This window comes from Oncorhynchus clarkii, chromosome 9 (genome assembly GCF_045791955.1).
Source record: "Oncorhynchus clarkii lewisi isolate Uvic-CL-2024 chromosome 9, UVic_Ocla_1.0, whole genome shotgun sequence".
Lineage (NCBI taxonomy): Eukaryota > Metazoa > Chordata > Actinopteri > Salmoniformes > Salmonidae > Oncorhynchus > Oncorhynchus clarkii.
In genome coordinates this window covers 23,028,356-23,051,526 of record NC_092155.1, presented here as the reverse complement: position 1 = coordinate 23,051,526, position 23,171 = coordinate 23,028,356, and the positions used below count along the sequence as shown (strand labels likewise).

General features: G+C 43.3%; 1 protein-coding gene across 3 annotated transcripts in view; it reads right to left on the bottom strand.

Moving 5' to 3' along the window:
• LOC139416097 (receptor-type tyrosine-protein phosphatase delta-like) overlaps window positions 1-23,171 on the bottom strand; it is a 602,231-nt gene that overhangs the window by 201,586 nt on the left and 377,474 nt on the right. The gene's annotated exons all lie outside the window — the stretch shown is intronic.

Below are 23,171 nucleotides of genomic sequence, written 5' to 3'. Positions count from 1 at the left end.
CTAGCGTGGTAAAATAATCGGTCAATTGTTTTCAGACGGTGAAAATGTGTGAATTGAAGAAGAAATGTGTGTGTGTGCACGGGAGGGAGAGAGAGAGAAGATAGAGTATGACATTTGAAATGTATTTATTATTTTGGAACTTCTGTGAGTATAATGTTTACTGTTAAATGTTATTTTTAATTTCACTTTTGTTTATTATCTACTTCACTTGCTTTGGCAATGTTAACATAAAGCCCTTGGAGAGAGAGAGAGAGAGAGAGAGAGAGAGAGAGAGAGAGAGAGAGAGAGAGAGAGAGAGAGAGAGAGAGAGAGAGAGAGAGAGAGAGAGAGAGAGAGAGAGAGAGAGAGAGAGAGAGAGAGAGAGAGAGAGAGAGAGAGAGAGAGAGAGAGAGAAAAAGAGAGAGAGCGAGAAAAATAGACTTTTGGCCATTTAGATTTAATTCACCGATGACAATGCTTTTGCCCTTGAAGAAACAATAATGTAATCACTAATGATTGTTTTAACAATGTAAGAAGCACTACTCATATTATATTTACTACTACTACTACTACTACTACTACTACTAATGCTCCTTCTGCTACTACTACTACTACTACTACTACTTCTACTACCACTACTACTTCTACTACTAATGCTACTGCTCCTTCTGCTACTACTACTACTACTTCTACTACTAATGCTACTGCTCCTTCTGCTACTACTACTACTACTACAACTACTACTTCTACTACTACTTCTACTGTTCCTTCTACTACTTCTACTACTACTACTTGTACTAATGACACAATGTGTTATTCATCTCTACACTTTTTTATAAGCCCGTATTATCGACTGGGGCAAACATATCATTGTGCATTGTATTCTGCAGTTCACCAAGCCATAACAAAGTCAAGTGTATGCTGGGACCTTATTTAGAGGATGAAAAACAATGTCCTGGGGCGACGAATGAGTGAGGGTGTTTGGAGAAAACTTGCTTTTGTGGCAGGGACCCAAAGCTTCTGATGAACAACTTAGCCCGCAGGCACAAACATCTCGCATCTAACAATGGTAACATTGAGAGAGCCACCTCACTCAGTGTACCAGTGTCCCAGCCAACTCTCTGTCTCTCTATCTCTCTCCCCTCTCTCTCGGTCTCTCTCTCTCACTCCCCATTACATGTATCTGATTGAGTAATGTTGATTTATCCACACAAATAATATTGAGTTACACTTTAAGGGCAAAATTGGATATAGGAAGGAGCGTGTTGCTGAATATATATTTTATAGGTTAAATAAAATAGGTGGTTTTATAACAATGAACAATATGGGCACACTTGAGAAATATGTCATTTCAAATAACTTTTGATTTAGCAATTATCCAGTTCTGGCTATGTGAAAATGACAGGTTTGTTTAGACAGTGAAGTTCAGTTGTGCCTACAAAAGCAATGTTGTAAAATTGTTTGAATGTCATTGAAATGATTGTTTGAAAAACATACGATTCAACCAGAGCCAAAGCCACAATTAAATGATTCGTCCTTGACATGTTTTGGTGGGCTTAAGCCTACATAATATGATATACAGTGTATGCATGCATATACCTAAAGTATGTAACATGAAAATGTCGACATTTCTTGAAAAGATGTTGACATTTCTTGTAATGTACACCTTAAACATAGTGACTAGACATGCTCAGACACATTACAGTACAAGCTATAACAGAAATACAATATGGCCGCAATACGACTAGCTACTGTTTTCAAGCCTGTTCTCTCTTTGAATATAATTGGATGAGACTAGTTATTAGATTTACAACCCCATGCTACGTCTAACCTTGTGGTTTTTATGTTCTTGGGCCAAGATCAATAATCTTGGCACAGTTATGAGAGTGTAATACGTCAGGCTATTGTTGATAAATGTGGGCAAGGGTGGGATTTCTTTAGAGCACTCATTACCTATAATGGGTGAACTTTGTCATGTAGGACTATATGACGAGTCCATGAACCAACTGTCCAATAAGATGGATTCAAGACAAAGGCAATCCAGATGCTTGGCTATGATACAGTGTTTCTCTGCTTTTGCATGAGATAAGTCGAGTTTGTTCCCTATTATGCCAGGCAATGTAGTGATCTTTTACATTCCTACAGTGACGCCACATCTGGAACAGATTATGAATATCATAAGATGAACACTGTTACAAGGAGATTAGCATGAACTCAATAGTGTGCCAATAGGCATTATTCTGATGCTCTATATACGTCATGTTTACTCATCTACACAAACAAAAGTGTGTACATACAAAAGTATGAGGACACGTGCTCGTCGAACATCTCATTCCACAATCATGGGCATTGATATGGAGTTGGTCCCCCCTTTGCTGCAATAACAGCCTCCACTCGTCTGGGAAAGTATTCTACTACATGTCGGAACATTGCTGCGGGACTTGCTTCCATTCGGCCACAAGAGCATTAGTGTGGTCGTGCACTGGTGTTGGGCGATTAGGCCTGGCTAGCAGTCCGAGGTCCAATTCATCCCAAAGGTGTTTGATGGGGTTGAGGTCAGGGCTTTGTGCAGGCCAGTCAAGTTCTTTCACACCAATCTCGACAAACCATTTCAGTATGGACCTTGCTTTGTACACAGGGGCATTGTCATGCTGAAACAGAAAAGGGCCTTCTCATAAACTGTCGCCACATAGTTGGAAGCACAGAATGGTCTAGAATGTCATTGTATGCAATAGCATTAAGATTTCCCTTCACTGGAACTAAGGGGCCTGAACTATGAAAAACAGCCCCAGACCAGTATTCCTCCTCCACCAAAATTTACCATTGGTACTATGCATTGGGGCAGGTAGCATTCTCCTGGCATCCGCCAAACCCAGATTCGTCCGTCGGACTACCAGATGGTGAAGTGTGATTCATCACTCCGGAGAACGTGTTTCCACCACTCCAGAGTCCAATGGTGGTAAGTTTTACACCACTCCAGCTGACGCTTGGCATTGCATATGGTGATCTTAGGCTTGTGTGCGGCTACTCGGCCATGGAAACCCATTTCATGAAGCTCCTGACTAACAGTTCTTGTGCCACAGGCAGTTTGGAACTTGGTGGTGAGTGTTGCAACTGAGAACAGACAATTTGTACGTGCTACGTGCTTCAGCACTCTACATTGCAGTATATAAAGTGGGAAACCCTCCACACACAATGGCAGGGTTCCCCAACTGGCAGCCCACGGGTGAATTTATTTAGTGCCCCAAGTTTAAAAAAACACAACATACTGTAAAAACATCAGCGATTCAGCTCCAAGTGATTTTAATTGTGGAAATCTGTTCCAAAGTATTAACAGAGCGATATATGTGATCATATACAAATGTAAGCAAGGTTTGAAATAATTATGTTTCAGTCAAATATTATATCTGTTTGGGCTTCTTGTGGTCAATTTGCATTCTACAAATTATTAGTAATTATGTTCCGGCCCCCTGAACATCTGCTCAAGAAAAAATCGTCCCGCGGCTGAATCTAGTTGATGATTTCTGCACTATGGGGTCCCCACATACTGTATGATAACGAAAACATTACCAATGCTAATGATATGTAAATGTCGCTAATTATGTCAAGAATCACAGAGTGCTCTCAGAAACTGCATATTGGCTGAGGGTAATACATATATTATACCGGCTGTGTATTATACACAAACAACAACAACAAACACCCTCACTGTGGTACAGTAAATCTCTGGAGACCTTGACTAATCCCAAAAACACTGATGAGCTTTTTAATATCAGAAATTATGGGAGGTGGTGAATTCCCCTTTGACATGTGTTATTGGATACACCATCAAGTCCTATAATGCAAATTGGCGCCATTGATTATTTGTGCTGATATTGAAGTGAAGGTATGGCTGATCTGAACTGATAGACATATTGATTATTGTCACACAGAAAATATTGTTTTGTTGATTTGATCAATCCAAATGACATCATCCATATTGGCAACACTTTACAATAAGGTGTCCTTTCAAGCGATTGCAAAGGGTTTATTTAAGTGATAATACCCGAGAAGCCGGTGTTTGGAGGATATTGTAATGGGTGTTTTTAGGCCCGAGACAAACCCACAAGGGTGCGTTCTGAGCCCTCTCCTGTACTCCCTGTTCACCCACGACTGCGTGGCCACGCACGCCTCCAACTCAATCATCAAGTTTGCGGACGACACAACAGTGGTAGGCTTGATTACCAACAACGACGAGACGGCCTACAGGGAGGAGGTGAGGGCCCTCGGAGTGTGGTGTCAGGAAAATAACCTCACACTCAACGTCAACAAAACTAAGGAGATGATTGTGGACTTCAGGAAACAGCAGAGGGAACACCCCCCTATCCACATCGATGGGACAGTAGTGGAGAGGGTAGTAAGTTTTAAGTTCCTCGGCGTACACATCACAGACAAACTGAATTGGTCCACCCACACAGACAGCATCGTGAAGAAGGCGCAGCAGCGCCTCTTCAACCTCAGGAGGCTGAAGAAATTCGGCTTGTCACCAAAAGCACTCACAAACTTCTACAGATGCACAATCGAGAGCATCCTGTCGGGCTGTATCACCGCCTGGTACGGCAACTGCTCCGCCCACAACCGTAAGGCTCTCCAGAGGGTAGTGAGGTCTGCACAACGCATCACCAGGGGCAAACTACCTGCCCTCCAGGACACCTACAACACCCGATGTCACGGGAAGGCCATAAAGATCATCAAGGACAACAACCACCCGAGCCACTGCCTGTTCACCCCGCTATCATCCAGAAGTCGAGGTCAGTACAGGTGCATCAAAGCTGGGACCGAGAGACTGAAAAACCAGCTTCTATCTCAAGGCCATCAGACTGTTAAACAGCCACCACTAACATTGAGTGGCTGCTGCCAACATACTGACTAAACTCCAGCCACTTTAATAATGGGAATTGATGTAAAATATATCACTAGCCACTTTAAACAATGCTACTTAATATAATGTTTACATACCCTACTTTATTCATCTCATATGTATACGTATATACTGTACTCTATATCATCTACTGCATCTTTATGTAATACATGTATCACTAGCCACTTTAAACTATGCCAATTTGTTTACATACTCATCTCATATGTATATACTGTACTCGATACCATCTACTGCATCTTGCCTATGCCGCTCTGTACCATCACTCATTCATACAGTGCCTTGCGAAAGAATTCGGCCCCCTTGAACTTTGCGACCTTTTGCCACATTTCAGGCTTCAAACATAAAGATATAAAACTGTATTTTTTTGTGAAGAATCAACAACAAGTGGGACACAATCATGAAGTGGAACGGCATTTATTGGATATTTCAAACTTTTTTAACAAATCAAAAACTGAAAAATTGGGCGTGCAAAATTATTCAGCCCCCTTAGGTTAATACTTTGTAGCGCCACCTTTTGCTGCGATTACAGCTGTAAGTCGCTTGGGGTATGTCTATCAGTTTTGCACATCGAGAGACTGAACATTTTTCCCATTCCTCCTTGCAAAACAGCTCGAGCTCAGTGAGGTTGGATGGAGAGCATTTGTGAATAGCAGTTTTCAGTTCTTTCCACAGATTCTCGATTGGATTTAGGTCTGGACTTTGACTTGGCCATTCTAACACCTGGATATGTTTATTTTTGAACAATTCCATTGTAGATTTTTCTTTATGTTTTGGATCATTGTCTTGTTGGAAGACAAATCTCCGTCCCAGTCTCAGGTCTTTTGCAGACTCCATCAGGTTTTCTTACAGAATGGTCCTGTATTTGGCTCCATCCATCTTCCCATCAATTTTAACCATCTTCCCTGTCCCTGCTGAAGAAAAGCAGGCCCAAACCATGATGCTGCCACCACCATGTTTGACAGTGGGGATGGTGTGTTCAGCTGTGTTGCTTTTACGCCAAACATAACGTTTTGCATTGTTGCCAAAAAGTTCAATTTTGGTTTCATCTGACCAGAGCACCTTCTTCCACATGTTTGGTGTGTCTCCCAGGTGGCTTGTGGCAAACTTTAAACAACACTTTTTATGGATATCTTTAAGAAATGGCTTTCTTCTTGCCACTCTTCCATAAAGGCCAGATTTGTGCAATATACGACTGATTGTTGTCCTATGGACAGAGTCTCCCACCTCAGCTGTAGATCTCTGCAGTTCATCCAGAGTGATCATGGGCCTCTTGGCTGCATCTCTGATCAGTCTTCTCCTTGTATGAGCTGAAAGTTTAGAGGGACGGCCAGGTCTTGGTAGATTTGCAGTGGTCTGATACTCCTTCCATTTCAATATTATCGCTTGCACAGTGCTCCTTGGGATGTTTAAAGCTTGGGAAATCTTTTTGTATCCAAATCCGGCTTTAAACTTCTTCACAACAGTATCTCGGACCTGCCTGGTGTGTTCCTTGTTCTTCATGATGCTCTCTGCGCTTTTAACGGACCTCTGAGACTATCACAGTGCAGGTGCATTTATACGGAGACTTGATTACACACAGGTGGATTGTATTTATCATCATTAGTCATTTAGGTCAACATTGGATCATTCAGAGATCCTCACTGAACTTCTGGAGAGAGTTTGCTGCACTGAAAGTAAAGGGGCTGAATAATTTTGCACGCCCAATTTTTCAGTTTTTGATTTGTTAAAAAAGTTTGAAATATCCAATAAATGTCGTTCCACTTCATGATTGTGTCCCACTTGTTGTTGATTCTTCACAAAAAAATACAGTTTTATATCTTTATGTTTGAAGCCTGAAATGTGGCAAAAGGTCGCAAAGTTCAAGGGGGCCGAATACTTTCTCTTTACTATATACTATATCTTTATGTACATATTCTTTATCCCTTTACACTTGTGTGTATAAGGTAGTAGTTTTGGAATTGTTAGTTAGATTACTCGTTGGTTATTACTGCATTGTCGGAACTAGAAGCACAAGCATTTCGCTACACTCACATTAACATCGGCTAACCATGTCTATGTGACAAATACATTTGAATTGATTTGATTTGAAATTTATTCATACTATTCCATCCTTCCACGAGATATAGTCCTGACACAAATCTAGAGTTGCTACCCAAGCCGGTTGATCGTTTGTTCTATCAGTTCGGTTGCCAGAGACACGAGCCAGTCGTTTTTTGCTCTAAATCTATGTTATTTGTTATAAATGTTCCGTTGCCATGATGGCTGGCATTTTTCTTATCCCTTCTTTGCTAGCTAGCCAACTTTAGCTAAGATAGTCACGTCAAACAGTGTAGCCAGAATAACAATTGCTCTCTCGCCAGGCCACTGTTCAGAAGAGATAGCCAACTACAGAGCTAACACAATCACTTCAAACTGAAACTGGAATGACAGCAAACTAGCTGCATTTCGTGTTTTTCTATTGACATTTCTTCATATACAGTGCATTCGGAAATTATTCAGACCCCTTGACTTTTTCCACATCACAGCCTTATTCTAAAATGCATTATATTGTTTCCTCCCCGCATCGATCTACCCACAGTACCCCACAATAACGAAGTGAAAACATATTTTTCGAAATATCACATTTACATAAGTATTCACCCTTACTCAGTACTTTGTTGAAGCACCTTTGGCAGCTATTACAGCATTGAGTCTTCTTGGGCATGACACTACACCCTTAACACATCTGTATTTGCGGAGTTTCTCCCATTCTTCTCTGCATATCCTCTCAAGCTCTGTCATCTTGGAGGGGGAGCATCGCTGCACAGATATTTGAAGGTCTCTCCAGAGATGTTTGATCGGGTTCAAGTCCGGGCTCTGGCTTGGACACTTATGGACATTCAGAGACTTGTCCCGAAGCCAGTCCTGCGTTGTTTGGCAGTGTGCTTAGGGTCGTTGTCCTGTTGGAAATTGAACCTTCGCCCCAGGTCCTGAACAGATTTTCATTAAGGATCTCTCAGTACTTTGTTCAGTTTATCTTTCCCTTGATCCTGACTAGTCTCCCAGTCCCTGCCGCTGAAAAACATCCCCACAGTATGATGCTGCCACCACCATGCTTCAACATAGGGATGGTTCAATCTTGGTTTCTTCAGATCAGATAATCTTGTTTCCCATTGTCTGAGAGTCCTTTCTGTGCCTTTTGGCAAACTCCAAGTGGTCTGTCGTACCTTTTACTGAGGAGTGGCTTCCGTCTGGCCACTCTACCATAAAGGCCTGATTAGTGGAGTGCTGCAGAGATGGTTGTCCTTCTGTAAGGTTCTCCCATCTTCACAGAGGAACTCTGGAGCTCTGTCAGAGTTACATCAGGTTCTTGGTCACCTCCCTGACCAAGGCCCTTCTCCCCCGATTGCTCAGTTTGGCCTGGCAGCCAGCTCTAGGAAGAGTCTTGGTAGTTTCAAACTTCATCCATTCAAGAATAATGGAGGCCACCATGTTCTTGGGGACCTTCAATGAGGCAGAAATGTTTTAGCACCCTTCCCCAGATCTGACCTTATATAGACAGGTGTGTGCCTTTCCAAATTATTTACCACAGGTGAACTCCAATCAAGTTGTAGAAACATCCCAGGGATGAACAATGGATACAGGATTCACCTGAGGTCAATTTTGAGTCTCATAGCAAAGGGTCGGAATACTTATGTAAATAAGGTATTTCTGTTTTTATATTTTATACATTTGCAAAAAAAAATCAAAAAACGTGTTTTTGCTTCGTCATTATGGGGTATTGTGTGTAGACAGATTATTACATGTTTAAAAAAAAATCCATTTTAGAATAAGGCTGTAATGTAACAAAATGTGGAAAAAGGGAAGGTGCCTGAATCATTTCCGAATGCACTGTATAGCCATAAAAAGTATGCTGATTCATGATTTCGACTGGCTGATGAAAGCTGCGAGCCTGTCTGTCTCGCCCCGACTCCGAGACGTTCATTTCCATAGGACAGCTGGAGATCAATTTTCAAAATTAAAACATTGTTGGAAATGTCAGAGAGACAAGACAGCAGGGTTATTACAAATCTTCAGTGTTGAAAACCAAATGTTAGTCTAAAAGAAATGGGAGATAACGTCTAGATGCTTTTTACAGTGTAGATCTAGTATCTAAATTGCCTTGCTGAGCTGTGGATTGCGCAGTCAGACGGAACAGGGTAAATATACACTACCGTTCAAAAGTTTGGGTTCACATAGAAATGTCCTCGTTTTTAAAGGAAAAGCACATCTTTTTTTTGGTTAAAATAACATCAAATTTATCAGAAATACAGTGTAAACATTGTTAATGTTGTAAATGACTATTATAGCTGGAAAAAGCTGATTTTTAATGAACAAGAATAGACTGATGAGTTTCAGAAGAAAGGTATTTGTTTCTGGCCATTTTGAGACTGTAATCGAACCCACAAATGCCGATGCTCCAGATACTCAACTAGTCTAAAGAAAACCAGCTTTATTGATTTTTTAATCAGGACAACAGTTTTCAGTTGAGTTGTACTAACATAATTGCAAAAGAGTTTTCAAATGATCAATTAGTCTTTTAAAATTATAAACTTGGATTAGCTAACACAACGTGCCATTGGAACACAGGAGTGATGGTTGCTGATAATAGGCCTCTGTACGCCTATGTAGATATTCCATAAAACATCTGCCGTTTCCAGCTACAATAGTCATTTACAACACTAACAATGTCTACACTGTATTTCTGATTAATTTGACGTTATTTTAATGGACAATAAAAGTGTGCTTAAAAAAAAGGACATTTCTAAGTGACTCCAAACTTTTGAATGGTAGTGTACATTTCAGCGTCATAGAGTTAGCCGGTGGTAACCTGTGGAATAGGCACTGGCTGGAATGTGGTTTTAACCAATCACAATCCAGGATTAGACACACCCCTTGTATAAACATAATTTATAGACAGTCAAGTATCATACATGAACAGCTATAGCTCATTGGTTGAAACTGAGTTATTGTCGATTTGGTGCTTGCAAAAAAATGGGTCTGCTGACAGTGAGGATAGAATGTACTCAAGGACAGCCACTTTATCAGAGGGTACAAGTCAATCTGGGGCTTGCATGGCACCAGCCTCCTACCACAGCTGTCTCTCTCAAAGCCATGAACCAGACTATATGACAGCTGTTATGTCGCAAATCAATGTATCGATTCTCCTTTACTGGGGTAGTGTTAATCTCAGCAAGAATCATAAAGATCCTATTCAATTAATTAGTATTCTAATTCCTAATTCAACGGCGAGATAAACTACCTTTTAAAGCTCCACTTTGTTGTTGTGTGTCAGTTTAGTTTGTCCAGTGCAGAAAAAAAATCTCCTTGTTACAATAGTTAGATATAGAGTTAAAAGAGCTACTGAGCAATACAATCAAGGATTTCCCACGAAGACCAACCAGCACATACTGATTTTATTTGTATTAAGTTTGGGCATTTAATCAGGCTTTGGATCAATTCAACATGTACAGTATGAATGAATTGCCCATTATTTTTAGAGTAGAATTTCCAGTGATTTACCTGAATTGGTTGAGTTAAAATGGATTGACTCCAACCCCAGATTATGCACAGTATGTCTGCACAGGGAGTTCTAACAGGCTTCATAGAATGAGACCTTGGAGAAAATAATATCCAATACTTGTATTTTATTTTATCCTTATACATATATCTAAGGTACAGACCAGGCCTGTGTATCCTTGCCAAGGTGCTGTGCCTTTGTAGATGAGCCTACGTCGCGTCATTACTCTCTGTTTGTGCATCTCGGGACAACACTGTTCATAACCTAGGGGTGAAGCGACAGACTCTCATCCAATTACTGAGTCAATCTTCCCTCACCGCAATGCGCCTTTAAAACCCTCACCATTCCGATCAAGTGAACCAGTCATCGTACAATTCATTTCACCCCCATCAAGCTATCATCTCTCACTCTTCAGATAACAATCTCCTAAGCGGATATATCTAATCTGACATGTCGAGACGACGGACGAGATTTACTTGTTAATGGCCACTGGCCAAATCAAATCACAATTATTTGTCACATGCTTCGTAAACAACAGGTGTAAACTAACAGTGAAATGCTTACTGGGTCCATCACAACAATACAGAGTTAAAGATAAAGACAAAAAAGTGACGAGGCAACAGGATAGATAATAGACAGTAGAGGCAGCGTATTGAGTGTGCAAGTGTGTGTTTGTGTATTTTAATTTCTGTGTGCGTGAGTATGAGTGTGTGTGTGGCGTCAGTATGCATGTGTGCGCATATTACGTGTGTGTGTGTGTGTGTTGGGGTGTCAGTGTAAGTACGTGTGAGTGTGTGGGTAGAGTCCAGTGTGTGTGTGTGTGTGTTGGGGTGTCAGTGCAAGTACGTGTGAGTGTGTGGGTAGAGTCCAGTGTGTGTGTGTTTTGGTGTCAGTGTAAGTGCGTGTGAGTGTGTGGGTAGAGTCCAGTGTGTGTGTGTTGGGGTGTCAGTGTAAGTACGTGTGAGTGTGTGGGTAGAGTCCAGTGTGTGTGTGTGTGTTGGGGTGTCAGTGTAAGTACGCGTGAGTGTGTGGGTAGAGTACAGTGTGTGTGCATAGAGTTAGTGCAGGAGAGTTAGTCACGAAGTACGATGATTCGGTGAAGTGCAGAAGGTGAAAACCAAACCAACCCCCTAGGTGATATTACAGATAACACTACCCCCCCCCCCCCCCCCCCCCCACCACCATCAGTTCTCAGCCAAGATACCCAATATGTCTCTTTACTCAGAATGTCTCAGAACGTGTCAGTGACCGATGATGGATGGCGAAGCGTATAGTCTTACTTTCACGGTCAATTAACAGTTTGTGGAGATTGGAGCACTTAATGGTTGCTGAGTTCATGATACCAACAAAAAAACACAGGAGGGATTATGAGACTTTGGAGCTGTCGCAAAGTTTGCCCTTGAACCTCAAAAAAGATTGATTGCGATGATTAAGTTTCATTTGGGTTGAGTTCGGAAGTAGATATATTGACATTAAGCCATGCAGCTGTATCGTAAAATCTTACACAATCAGTAATATTGTTTTAAAATCACTTTTTATAGCCATGCCCCCCAACTGTATTGGAACACTGTATGAAACTGTATAGAATTTGAACCAGATAGAAAGACTACATATTTGTTCCAGCTGTGCTAGTTCTAATGTCTATGAACTTGGTTGTGTTCGGTTCTACAAACCCATTCTACCTTTACATGTGAGTAACTACTCATCTCCTCCGGCCATGCATTTGTGGTGACGTATTCTTGCACGAGACATACAGTACAAGTCAAAAGTTTGGTCACACCTACTCATTCAAGGGTTTTTCTTTATTTTTACCATTTTCTACATCGTAGCATAATAGCGAAGACATCACAACTACGAAATAACACATATGGAATATGTAGGAACCAAAAAAGTGTTAAACAAATCAACATATATTTTATATTTGAGACTCTTCAAAGTAGCCAGCCTTTGCCTTGATGACAGCTTTGCACACACTTGGCATCTCAACCAGCTTCACCTGGAATGGTTTTCCAACAGTCTTGAAAGAGTTCTCACATATGCTGAGCACTTGTTGGCTGCTTTTCCTTCACTCTGCGGTCCAACTCATCCCAAACCCAAACCATTGGGTTGAGGTCGGTGATTGTGGAGGCCAGGTCATCTGATGCAGAACTCCATCACTCTCATTCTTGGTCAAATAGGTCTTACACAGCCTGGAGGTATGTTGGGTCAATATCCCATTGAAAAACAAATGATAGTGGGACTAAGTGCAAACCAGATGGGATGGTGTATTGCTGAAGAATGCAGTGGTAGCCATGCAGGTTTAGTGAGCCTAGAATTCTAAACAAATAATAGACAGTGTCACCAGTAAAGCATCCCCACACCATCACACCTCCTCCTCCATGCTTCACGGTGGGAACCACATATGCGGAGATCATCCGTTTACCTACTCTGCGTATGTCTCACAAAGACACGGCAGTTGGAAGCAAAAATCTCAAATTTGGACCCATTAGATCAAAGGACAGATTTCCACCAGTTTAATGTCCATTGCTTGTGTTTCTTGGCCCAAGCATGTCTCTTCTTATTATTGGTGTCCTTCAGTAGTGGTTTTTGCAGCATGAAGGCCTGATTCACATAGTATCCTCTGAACAGTTGATGTTGAGATGTGTCTGTTACTTGAACTCCGTGAAGCATTTATTTGGCCTGCAAATTCTGAGGCTGGTAACTCTAATGAACTTATCCTCTGCAGCGGAGGTAACTCTGGGTCTTCCTTTCCTGTGGCGTTCCTCATGAGAGCCAGTTTCATCTTAGCGCTTGGTGGTTTTTGCGATTGCACTTGAAGAAACGTTCAAACTTCTTGAAATGTTCCGGATTGACTGACCTTCATGTCTTAAAGTAATGATGGACTGTCGTTTCTCTTTGATTATTTGAGCTGTTCTTGCCATAATATGGACTTGGTATTTTACCAAATAGGGCTGTCTTCTGTTTACCACCCCTACCTTGTCACAACACAATGGATTGGCTCAAACGCATTAAGAAGGAAATGCATTCCACAAATTAACTTTTAACACAGCAAACCTGTTAATTGCAATGCATTCCAGGTGACTACCACATGAAGCTGGTTAAGAGTGCAAAGCTGTCATCAAGGCAAAGGGTGGCTACTTTGAATAATTTGTTGAACACTTTTTTGGTTACTACATGATTCCATATGTGTTATTTCATAGTTTTGATGTCTTCACTATTATTCTACAATGTAGAAAATAGTAAAAATAAAGAAAAACTCTGGAATAAGTAGGTGTGTCCAAACTTTTGACTGGAACTGTATGCTCAAAGTCAGTAACCTGCTCCTTACAGTAAAGTATGCAGAGTCATCATTATTAGACACGGCCTTATTACAAAAGCTCCATCACACCGGCACTGAAAGAGCTCCGAGCTCCGTTTGGATTTAACGTGGATTCAGAATGTCATAATGGGCTTGAAAGGCAATCAGATTCCATTAGAGCTGAATTGGGTTAACATGGAAGCGTGGTGCGCCGTGGCCGTGCAGTGTGAGTGTTCTGACAGTTCCTGTCTGCTAGTGGAGAATAGTGTCCTCTCTTTGACAGGAGAGGGAGAGAGACTATGGAGAGAGAGAAAGAGAAAGAGAGAGAGTCAAGTTCCAGGAAAGAATTCAGCGGACTGGGGAAACGGTGAAGATCCGCATCTGATGTTGTGTTGGTATAGATATTTGTTTGTTTGCGTGTGTGTGTGTGTGTGTGTGTGTGTGTGTGTGTGTGTGTGTGTGTGTGTGTGTGTGTGTGTGCGTGAAGTAGTGTCAGGGTCCGTGTGTGTGCGTGTCTGAGAGGTCAGCAAGGAAACTCTGTGAAGACGGTATTGGAATAGAGAGGGAGAACAGGGGGTGTGGATGAGAGAGTAGATGAATGAGAGAGTGTTGTTTGGGAGGGCCTGGTGAAGGGCTACAGTATGTGTAGGCTGGTTCTATGGCGGTTCAGAAGCAATAATTATGATACTATCTTTCTTCCTCAATCTACTTACAGTATATACAGTATTCCTTTGTCTTCTGCACTCTTTCAGTCACTCACTTCCTCCCCAACCCATGTCTTCCCCACAATCATCTTCAATCTCCAACCCCTCTCTCTGACTTACCCTTTCTCTTTCGATCTCCAACCCCTCTCTCTGACTTGCCCTTTCTCTTTCCATCTCCAACCCCTCTCTCTAACTTACCCTTTCTCTTTCCATCTCCAACCCCTCTCTATAACTTACCTTTTCTCTTTCTCTTTCCATCTCCAACCCCTCTCTATAACTTGCATTTTCTCTTTCTCTTTCCATCTCCAACCCCTCTCTCTAACTTAACCTTTCTCTTTCCATCTCCAACCCCTCTCTCTAACTTACCCTTTCTCTTTCCATCTCCAACCCCTCTCTCTAACTTACCCTTTCTCTTTCCATCTCCAACCCCTCTCTATAACTTACCTTTTCTCTTTCTCTTTCCATCTCCAACCCCTCTCTCTAACTTACCCTTTCTCTTTCCATCTCCAACCCCTCTCTCTAACTTACCCTTTCTCTTTCCATCTCCAACCCCTCTCTCTAACTTACCCTTTCTCTTTCCATCTCCAACCCCTCTCTCTAACTTATCCTTTCTCTTTCTCTTTCTCTTTCCACCTCCAACCACTCTCTCTAACTTACCCTTTCTCTTTCCATCTCCAACCCCTCTCTCTAACTTAACCTTTCTCTTTCCATCTCCAACCCCTCTCTATAACTTACCTTTTCTCTTTCTCTTTCCATCTCCAACCCCTCTCTCTAACTTAACCTTTCTCTTTCCATCTCCAACCCCTCTCTCTAACTTACCCTTTCTCTTTCTCTTTCTCTTTCCACCTCCAACCCCTCTCTCTAACTTACCCTTTCTCTTTCCATCTCCAACCCCTCTCTCTAACTTACCCTTTCTCTTTCCATCTCCAACCCCTCTCTCCAACTTACCTTGTCTCTTTCTCTTTCCATCTCCAACCCCTCTCTCTAATTTACCTTGTCTCATTCTCTTTCCATCTCCAACCCCTCTATCTTCCCCTGCCTATCTATTCCTCCCTCATCTTCCTAATTTTCTCCCCATCACTTCTCTCTCTACTCCTGCCTCTTACTAACTTCCATGACTCACTTTCTCTCTCCTATACCTTCTCTCTATCTCAAATCCTCTCTTTGTCTCTCTTGCTCACGTTACCTCTCCTCCCCTCTAGTCTCTGTACCCATCCCTCTTGCCCTCCCGAAAGCTGACACGGTAACACAATGTGACGCTCCCATGCGCTCTCTCTCTCTCTCTCTCTCTCTCTCTCTCTCCTCTCTGTGTGGACATCACCTCTCACCGTGCGACTACAGGCATTTACCAGAACTCTCCCAGCGTAGCCGATTGATCACGGTCATTGTGTCTGCCCGAGCCCTCCATTTTACACTTCAGTGTTCATGAAAAGGTGCTTTTGCCGGCCCGATCCGTCACCCCCCCCCACACACACACACACACACACCCACCCACACACACACCCACACACACACACACACACACACACACACAGAACAAAGTGGAGCGCCTGCTGGCTGATTCCCCAATGACATTTTCACAAGCGCACCTTCATCAATTTCACACCTCCGATGCCCTTCTATGGAGGGGGCAGGGGGAGAGGGGGAGGGAAAATTGACAGGAGAGTGTTTGAGAGAGTAAACATAAGGTTTGACGTTTGGGGAGCGGTGTGAGTTCTGCACAAACAAACAGGGTGTCGTATCCATTGAAGTAAGGGACAGTGCCAAGGTCATCGATGCTTTACGTACATACACCTATTGTTATGGGAATGGCTTTAGATCATTATTGTTCTGTATTAAATAGGCAACGATCATTCTGCATTCTCATGTCATTGTAAAATCATCTACCGGTGCAGTCCAATATTAATGTTGTTTTGTAACTACGAATATGGTTGAACTTTGTATATTGAAGAGACATTCCAATTCATTGTCCCTATCGTAATGGACAAACCTCTGAGTAGTTGAGCCTACTGTTTGCTGCCCCCTATAGTTTGCATCTCTCCCTTTCTCTCTCCCTCAATCCATCTCTTTCTCTTTGATACTGTCATAAATAACACACACGCAATCATATAAATCCAATGTCGACATAAAAATTGTAATGGAAAATGTCTCGAGGTAAACATCCTACGTCCTCACTTCCTGCTTTCACCTTCGTGACACAAATAGACCTTCAGATAGGCGGCCAGCTGATCCATTTGAGAGGCACTTGAGTGATTGGTGAAGGTACTGTTGGAGAGCATGTAGTTCAGGGGAGGCTAAGTAAATGTATTTGTGTTGGCGAGGCTGAATTCTACCTACGTCAGGAGTCACTTCAAGAAAGCACAGTGGGAGAGGAGGAACGGGAGGGGAGACAAGTGGAGAGAGACAGAGGAGGAACTGGAGGGGAGACAAGTGGAGAGAGACAGGGGAGGAACTGGAGGGGAGACAAATGGAGAGAGACAGGGGAGGAACTGGACGGGAAACAAGTGGAGAGAGACAGAGGAGGAACAGGAGGTGAGACAAGTGGACAGAGACAGAGGAGGAACGGGAGGGGAGACAAGTGGAGAGAGACAGAGGAGGAACTGGAGGGGAGACAAGTGGAGAGAGACAGGGGAGGAACTGGAGGGGAGACAAATGGAGAGAGACAGGGGAGGAACTGGAGGGGAGACAAGTGGAGAGAGACAGGGGAGGAACGGGAGCGGAGACAAGTGGAGAGAGACAGAGGAGGAACGGGAGGGGAGACAAGTGGAGAGAGACAGAGGAGGAACGGGAGGGGAGACAAGTGGAGAGAGACAGAGGAGGAACGGGAGGGGAGACAAGTGGAGAGAGACAGAGGAGGAACGGGAGGGGAGACAAGTGGAGAGAGACAGAGGAGGAACGGGAGGGGAAACAAGTGGAGAGAGACAGAGGAGGAACGGGAAGGGAGACAAGTGGAGAGAGACAGAGGAGGAACTGGAGGGGAAACAAGTGGAGAGAGACAGGGGAGGAATGGGAGGGGAGACAAGTGGAGAGAGACAGAGGAGGAACGGGAGGGGAGACAAGTGGAGAGAGACAGGGGAGGAACTGGAGGGGAAACAAGTGGAGAGAGACAGGGGAGGAACGGGAGGGGAGACAAGTGGAGAGAGACAGGGGATAAACGGGAGGGGAGACAAGTGGAGAGAGACAGAGGAGGAACGGGAAGGGAGACAAGTGGAGAGAGACAGAGGAGGAACTGGAGGGGAAACAAGTGGAGAGAGACAGGGGAGGAACGGGAGGGGAAACAAGTGGAGAGAGACAGGGGAGGAACGGGAGGGGAAACAAGTGGAGAGAGACAGAGGAGGAACGGGAGGGGAGACAAGTAGAGAAATGAGAGGATAAACATGAGGGGAGGCAAGCAGGAGAGAGAGAGACAGAGAGAAAGGAGGAAAGTGAGGGGAGGCTAGTGGAAAAAGAGAGAGGAGGAATACGAGGGGAGGGAAGTAAGCGGAGAGAGAGTGAGGAGGAACGCAAGGGGAGGCAAGCGGAGAGAGAGAGGAGGAACGCGAGGGGAGGCAAGTGGAGAGAGAGAGAGAGAGAGGTGAGGTGCCTCGTTCATAGGCCCAAGGGTTTATGGGATTGCTCCCAGCTGTCTCTCTGTTCAGTGTATCCGCGGCGCCCATAATATCTTAATTGTTTCAAATTAAATGCTCGTAAAATTGCAAAGGAAATTAGTTTTCTCCCTGGCTAATTCAGTGACTACCCGACTTTCATCTGGGTACACTTTGAGTGTGGAGGCTTTTTAAAGAGGAAAATGGCTCCCATACCGGATGGGTTGGGACTTAATATGTTAGAATTTGTTTTATAGGTTGTCAATTTCCACCTTGTGCATGAGCTTGCAAGTGTGTGTGTGTGTGTGTGTGTGTGTGTGTGTGTGTGTGTGTATGTGTGTGTGTGGAGAGTATAATACTAACCGTCTAAATAACCCTGGGGGTTAACACATCTATTCCCTCCCTCCCCCATGGCTTTCCTAAGACTCAGCTCATTCCATGGGAGCACACATTCAAATCACTCAACCAGCAAAAGTGCCCTGAAAGACATAAGCCCTACTGTCACACTACACACACACATGTACATACAAGCACAGAAACACACACAGAAACACACACACACACATATTGGACCTTCTAGACACCTGCATGCCATGATACTTGAGACATTTCTGAACACAATTGGCACTCAAAATGCATAACAGAGATTCCCATTAGCCCTAGTTAACCTGGCATATTTCCTCTCATTCTTAGATAAATACGGGGCCCAAACAAAGCCCACGTCAGGCAAATACAGGGTCCAGTTACAGCTCATTAGATAGGTGGAGTGGGGTATTGTGATGGGAATGGCAAGTCGATTATCCCAAGCAAAACACCAGCTGAGATGGCTGACACCTCTTCACATGCAACCGGCGACTGGTCGAAATGGAGCCGATCGTTCGGGATTGGAGACGTAGAGTCTGTGTCTCATCTGAATGGAATGAAGGCCAAGAGGCAAGGCTTTAGTTGATAAGTGTTAGAAACGCTGGTAACACTTGATGTGAGCATAGGTATGTCCTTTAAATGTCATTGTTCCGTTTGTATGCTCTATGCATTGGTACTCAGGTCAACTACTGAGCCGTATGCCAAGAGACCTTAATAACCCGTCATCACACAGTGATGTCAAACGGAGTCATAACAACTGGCACAGGAACGCAAGTCCACCCAACTATAGAGCCTTACTAACACAACCATCAGTGATCAGTTCTAAACTGTCAACTTTTCTTTCAGGTTACCTAGCTAGTACACACGTTCATAGTTCTCAACTGTACATCGCACATTCGCTGAATGAGTGCATTATGCAAACATAATCCATGACCTCTTAGGTCTTGGTCCCAAAAATGCCAGCTGCTGCTTACCGTTGAGTGGAGTCTACTCAAGGCTTATGTCAATACATGCCCAAACCTATCATATCTATTACATACAGTATCACCATTGCTTCGCTGTGCTAATACTGGAGCCAGGTTTCACATGTTGAAAGTCAAGGCTGTCATTCTTACGCAACAGAACATAATTACTCATCCAGACTTTACATTACAAACACAGAAAATAATATATTTGACAGACCACATTGCTGGTACATAAGGGTAGACTGGGTGGGTTTTATATGCACACCTAAAATGTCAATAATATTTGAATATGGGGTAAGATAAAGATGGCATAACTACCGTAAAAAGCCAATCGGAAGACGCATACACTATATTTAAAAAAAGTATGTAGACGCCCCTTAAAATAAGTGGATTCGGCTATTTTAGCCACACCCATTGCTGACAGGTCTATAAAATCGAGCACACAGCCATGCAATCTCCACAGACAAACATTGGCAGTAGAATAGCCTTACTGAAGAGCTCAGTGACTTTCAGTGACCGTCATGGAATGCCACTTTTCTAACAAATCAGTTTGTCAAATTTATGCCCTGATAGAGCTACCCCGGTCACCTGTAAGTAATGATATTGTGAAGTGGAAACGTCTAGGAGCAACAAGGGCTCAGCTGCCTCTGGAAGCAACGTCAGCACAATAACTGTTCGTCGGGAGCTTCATGAAATGGGTTTCCATGGCAGAGCAGCTGCACAGAAGCCCAAGATCACCATGCGCAATTCCAAGCGTCGGCTGGAATGGTGTAAAGCTCATTGGACTTTTGAGCAGTGGAAACACGATTTCTGCAGTACGACAGACGAATATGGGTTTGGCGGATGCCAGGAGAACGCTACCTGCCCCAATGCATAGTGCCAATTGTAAAGCATGGTGGAGGAGGAATAATGGTCTGGGGCTGTTTCTTATGGTTTGGTTCAGGCTCCTTACTTCCAGTGAAGAGAAATCTTAACACTACAGCATTCAATGACATTCTAGACATTCTAGAGTGGAGGCTGTTATACAGTAGCAGCAAAGGGGGGACCAACTCCATATTAATACCCATGATTTTGAAATGAGATGTTTGATGAACAGGTAGCCACATACTTTTGGTCATGTAGTGTATTATGTGTCAACATTACGTATGAAATATTCTGCATCACTCCAAATGTTTTTGTTTTTTTAAATGTATAATCCAGATAATACCCATATTGACGTCATGATTAACTGATAGGTCACTTTGGATTTAATCTGGACTGATATTAATGGATTAACTTTCTAGCCTTTTGTGACTAGGGGGCATTATTTTCATTTTTGGAAAAATAACGTTCTCGTAGTAAACGGGATATGTTGTCAGGACAAGATGCTAGAATATGCATATAATTGACAGCTTAGGATAGAAAACACTCGAAAGTTTCCAAAACTGTAAAAATATTGTCTGTGAGTATAACAGAACTGATATTGCAGGCGAAAGCCTGAGAAAAATCCAATCCGGAAGTGACTCATCTTTTGAAAGCTCTGCATTCCAATGCGTCCCTATTGAGCAGTGAATGGGCTATCAACCAGATTACTTTTTCTCCGTATTCCCCAAGGTGTCTACAGTATGTGACATAGTTTTACGCATTTATGTTGAAGAATACCCGTAAGCGGCTACATTGCGCAACTGGTCACCTGATAGCTCCCAGAGTGATTCTTGCGTAAAATACAGAGGTAGCCATTATTCCAATCGGTCCTACTGAAAAACCAATTGTCCCGGTGGATATATTATCAAAAAGATATTTGAAAAACACCTTGAGGATTGATTATAAACAACGTTTGCCATGTTTCTGTCGATATTATGGAGCTAATTTGGAATATTTTTTAGGCGTTTACATGACTGCAATTTCCGGGTGATTTCTCAGCCAAACGTGAAGAACAAACGGAGCTATTTCGCCTACAAAAATAATATTTTTGAAAATCTGAGATGACAGGGTGATTAACAAAAGGCTAAGCTGTGTCTCAATATATTTCACTTGTGATTTTCATGAATAGGAATATTTTCTAGGAATATTTATGTCCGTTGCATTATGCTAGTGTCAGTTGATGATTACGCTCCCGGACCCGGGATGGGGAGTTACTAGAGGCTAGAGCATGGCCAGTATGTCAACGGGTTTAATTTTGTCTATTGTATTTCCTAGTCCTCTTTCTCCCTCCCTTTTTGGCACCTTAATTCTGTCTACTTTCTATCTGGTGTTCTTCAACATCCCTTAGTCACTTCTTCCAATGTTATATGGCACGATCCTCTTTTCCTCTCCTGTGTGTTTCTCTATTTCCTCTCGTCTACTTTGAATGCACTTTATGCCAGTTTCCACTTCCCTCTCCTCCACCTGCCCTCTCATTCCTCTCTTCCAATCTACAATGGTCCCCTCATTGTCATCTCTCTTCTCTTCTCTCCTCTCCACTCTTACTCTCTGTGCAATTTTTCATGCACTCTCTTTTCCACTTCCCTCTGCACACAGCTTCTTCTCGCCCCTCTTGTCCTCAGTTCTCCTCCCATCCTCTCCTATTTTGGAGGCACTACACTTACCACTCCTCCTCTTCTCTGCATTTCCTCAACTCCATTCCCCTCCATCCCCTACCTCATCAGTTTTTCATATTTGTCCTTTCTTCTTTTCTATTCTCCCCACTTCATGTTTTATTCGGCTCCAGTCTCGCTCTTTCCACCCCTTCAATCTCCATTGCCATCATGACCCTTTTCCTCCCCATGACCTCATGTCTTCTCCTCCACGCTCCTCTCTTCTCCTCCACTCCTCTCTTCTTCTCCACTCCCCTCTCTTCTCCTCCACCCTCCTCTCTTCTCCTCCACCCTCCTCTCTTCCCCTCCACTCTCCTCTCTTCCCCTCCACTCTCCTCTCTTCCCCTCCACTCTCCTCTCTTCTCCTCCACGCTCCTCTCTTCTCCTCCACGCTCCTCTCCTCTCTTCTCCTCCACTCTCCTCTCTTCCACTCTCCTCTCTTCTCCTCCACTCCCCTCTCTTCTCCTCTCTTCTCCTCCACTCTCCTCTCTTCTCCTCCACTCTCCTCCACTCTCCTCTCTTCCCCTCCACTCTCCTCTCTTCTCCCCCACCCTCCTCTCTTCTCCTCCACCCTCCTCTCTTCTCCTCCACTCTCCTCTCTTCTCCTCCACTCTCCTCTCTTCCCCTCCACTCTCCTCTCTTCTCCCCCACCCTCCTCTCTTCTCCTACACTCCCTTCTCTACCTTTCTTTCTCCTTCATCTCTCTTGCCACACTCCCATCCTCACCTCCACTTGTCCCCAAAGCATTCCCTCTCTTCTCCTCTCCCGTGTTTGTGCCCTTTCGCTCTGTGCACATCTAATGTCTGTGGTGTAATCCACTGGCTAATCTGCCGACAGCCTGTGTGACAAGGCATTAGCTATGTGTCACTGCCTACCACACTGCCTCGCAGGGTCTTTGTGTGTGTGGGTGTGTGCATGTGTGTCTGTGTGCATCACACTTTGGCCCCATGCTGTCAGGATACACAGGCGTAAAATGTGCATCACCTCCACTTAGATTTCTGTTTGACCTATGACCTTTTAATTTCCCTACTATTTATTATAATCTCTCTCTCTCTCTCTCTCTCTCTCTCTCTCTCCCTCGCCTGGCACAATTGAACTAATAGAATAGTCCGAAAAATGCTAATTCCACCCATCTGACACTACGCAGATTAAAGCAAATGCTTAAAGTATTTGAAACATTTAGAATAATATTTGGACCAAGGTCCGCTCCCAACAAAGGGAGTGAATAGATGGTTGTTTGTTATGTTGTTTTCACAGTCTCCC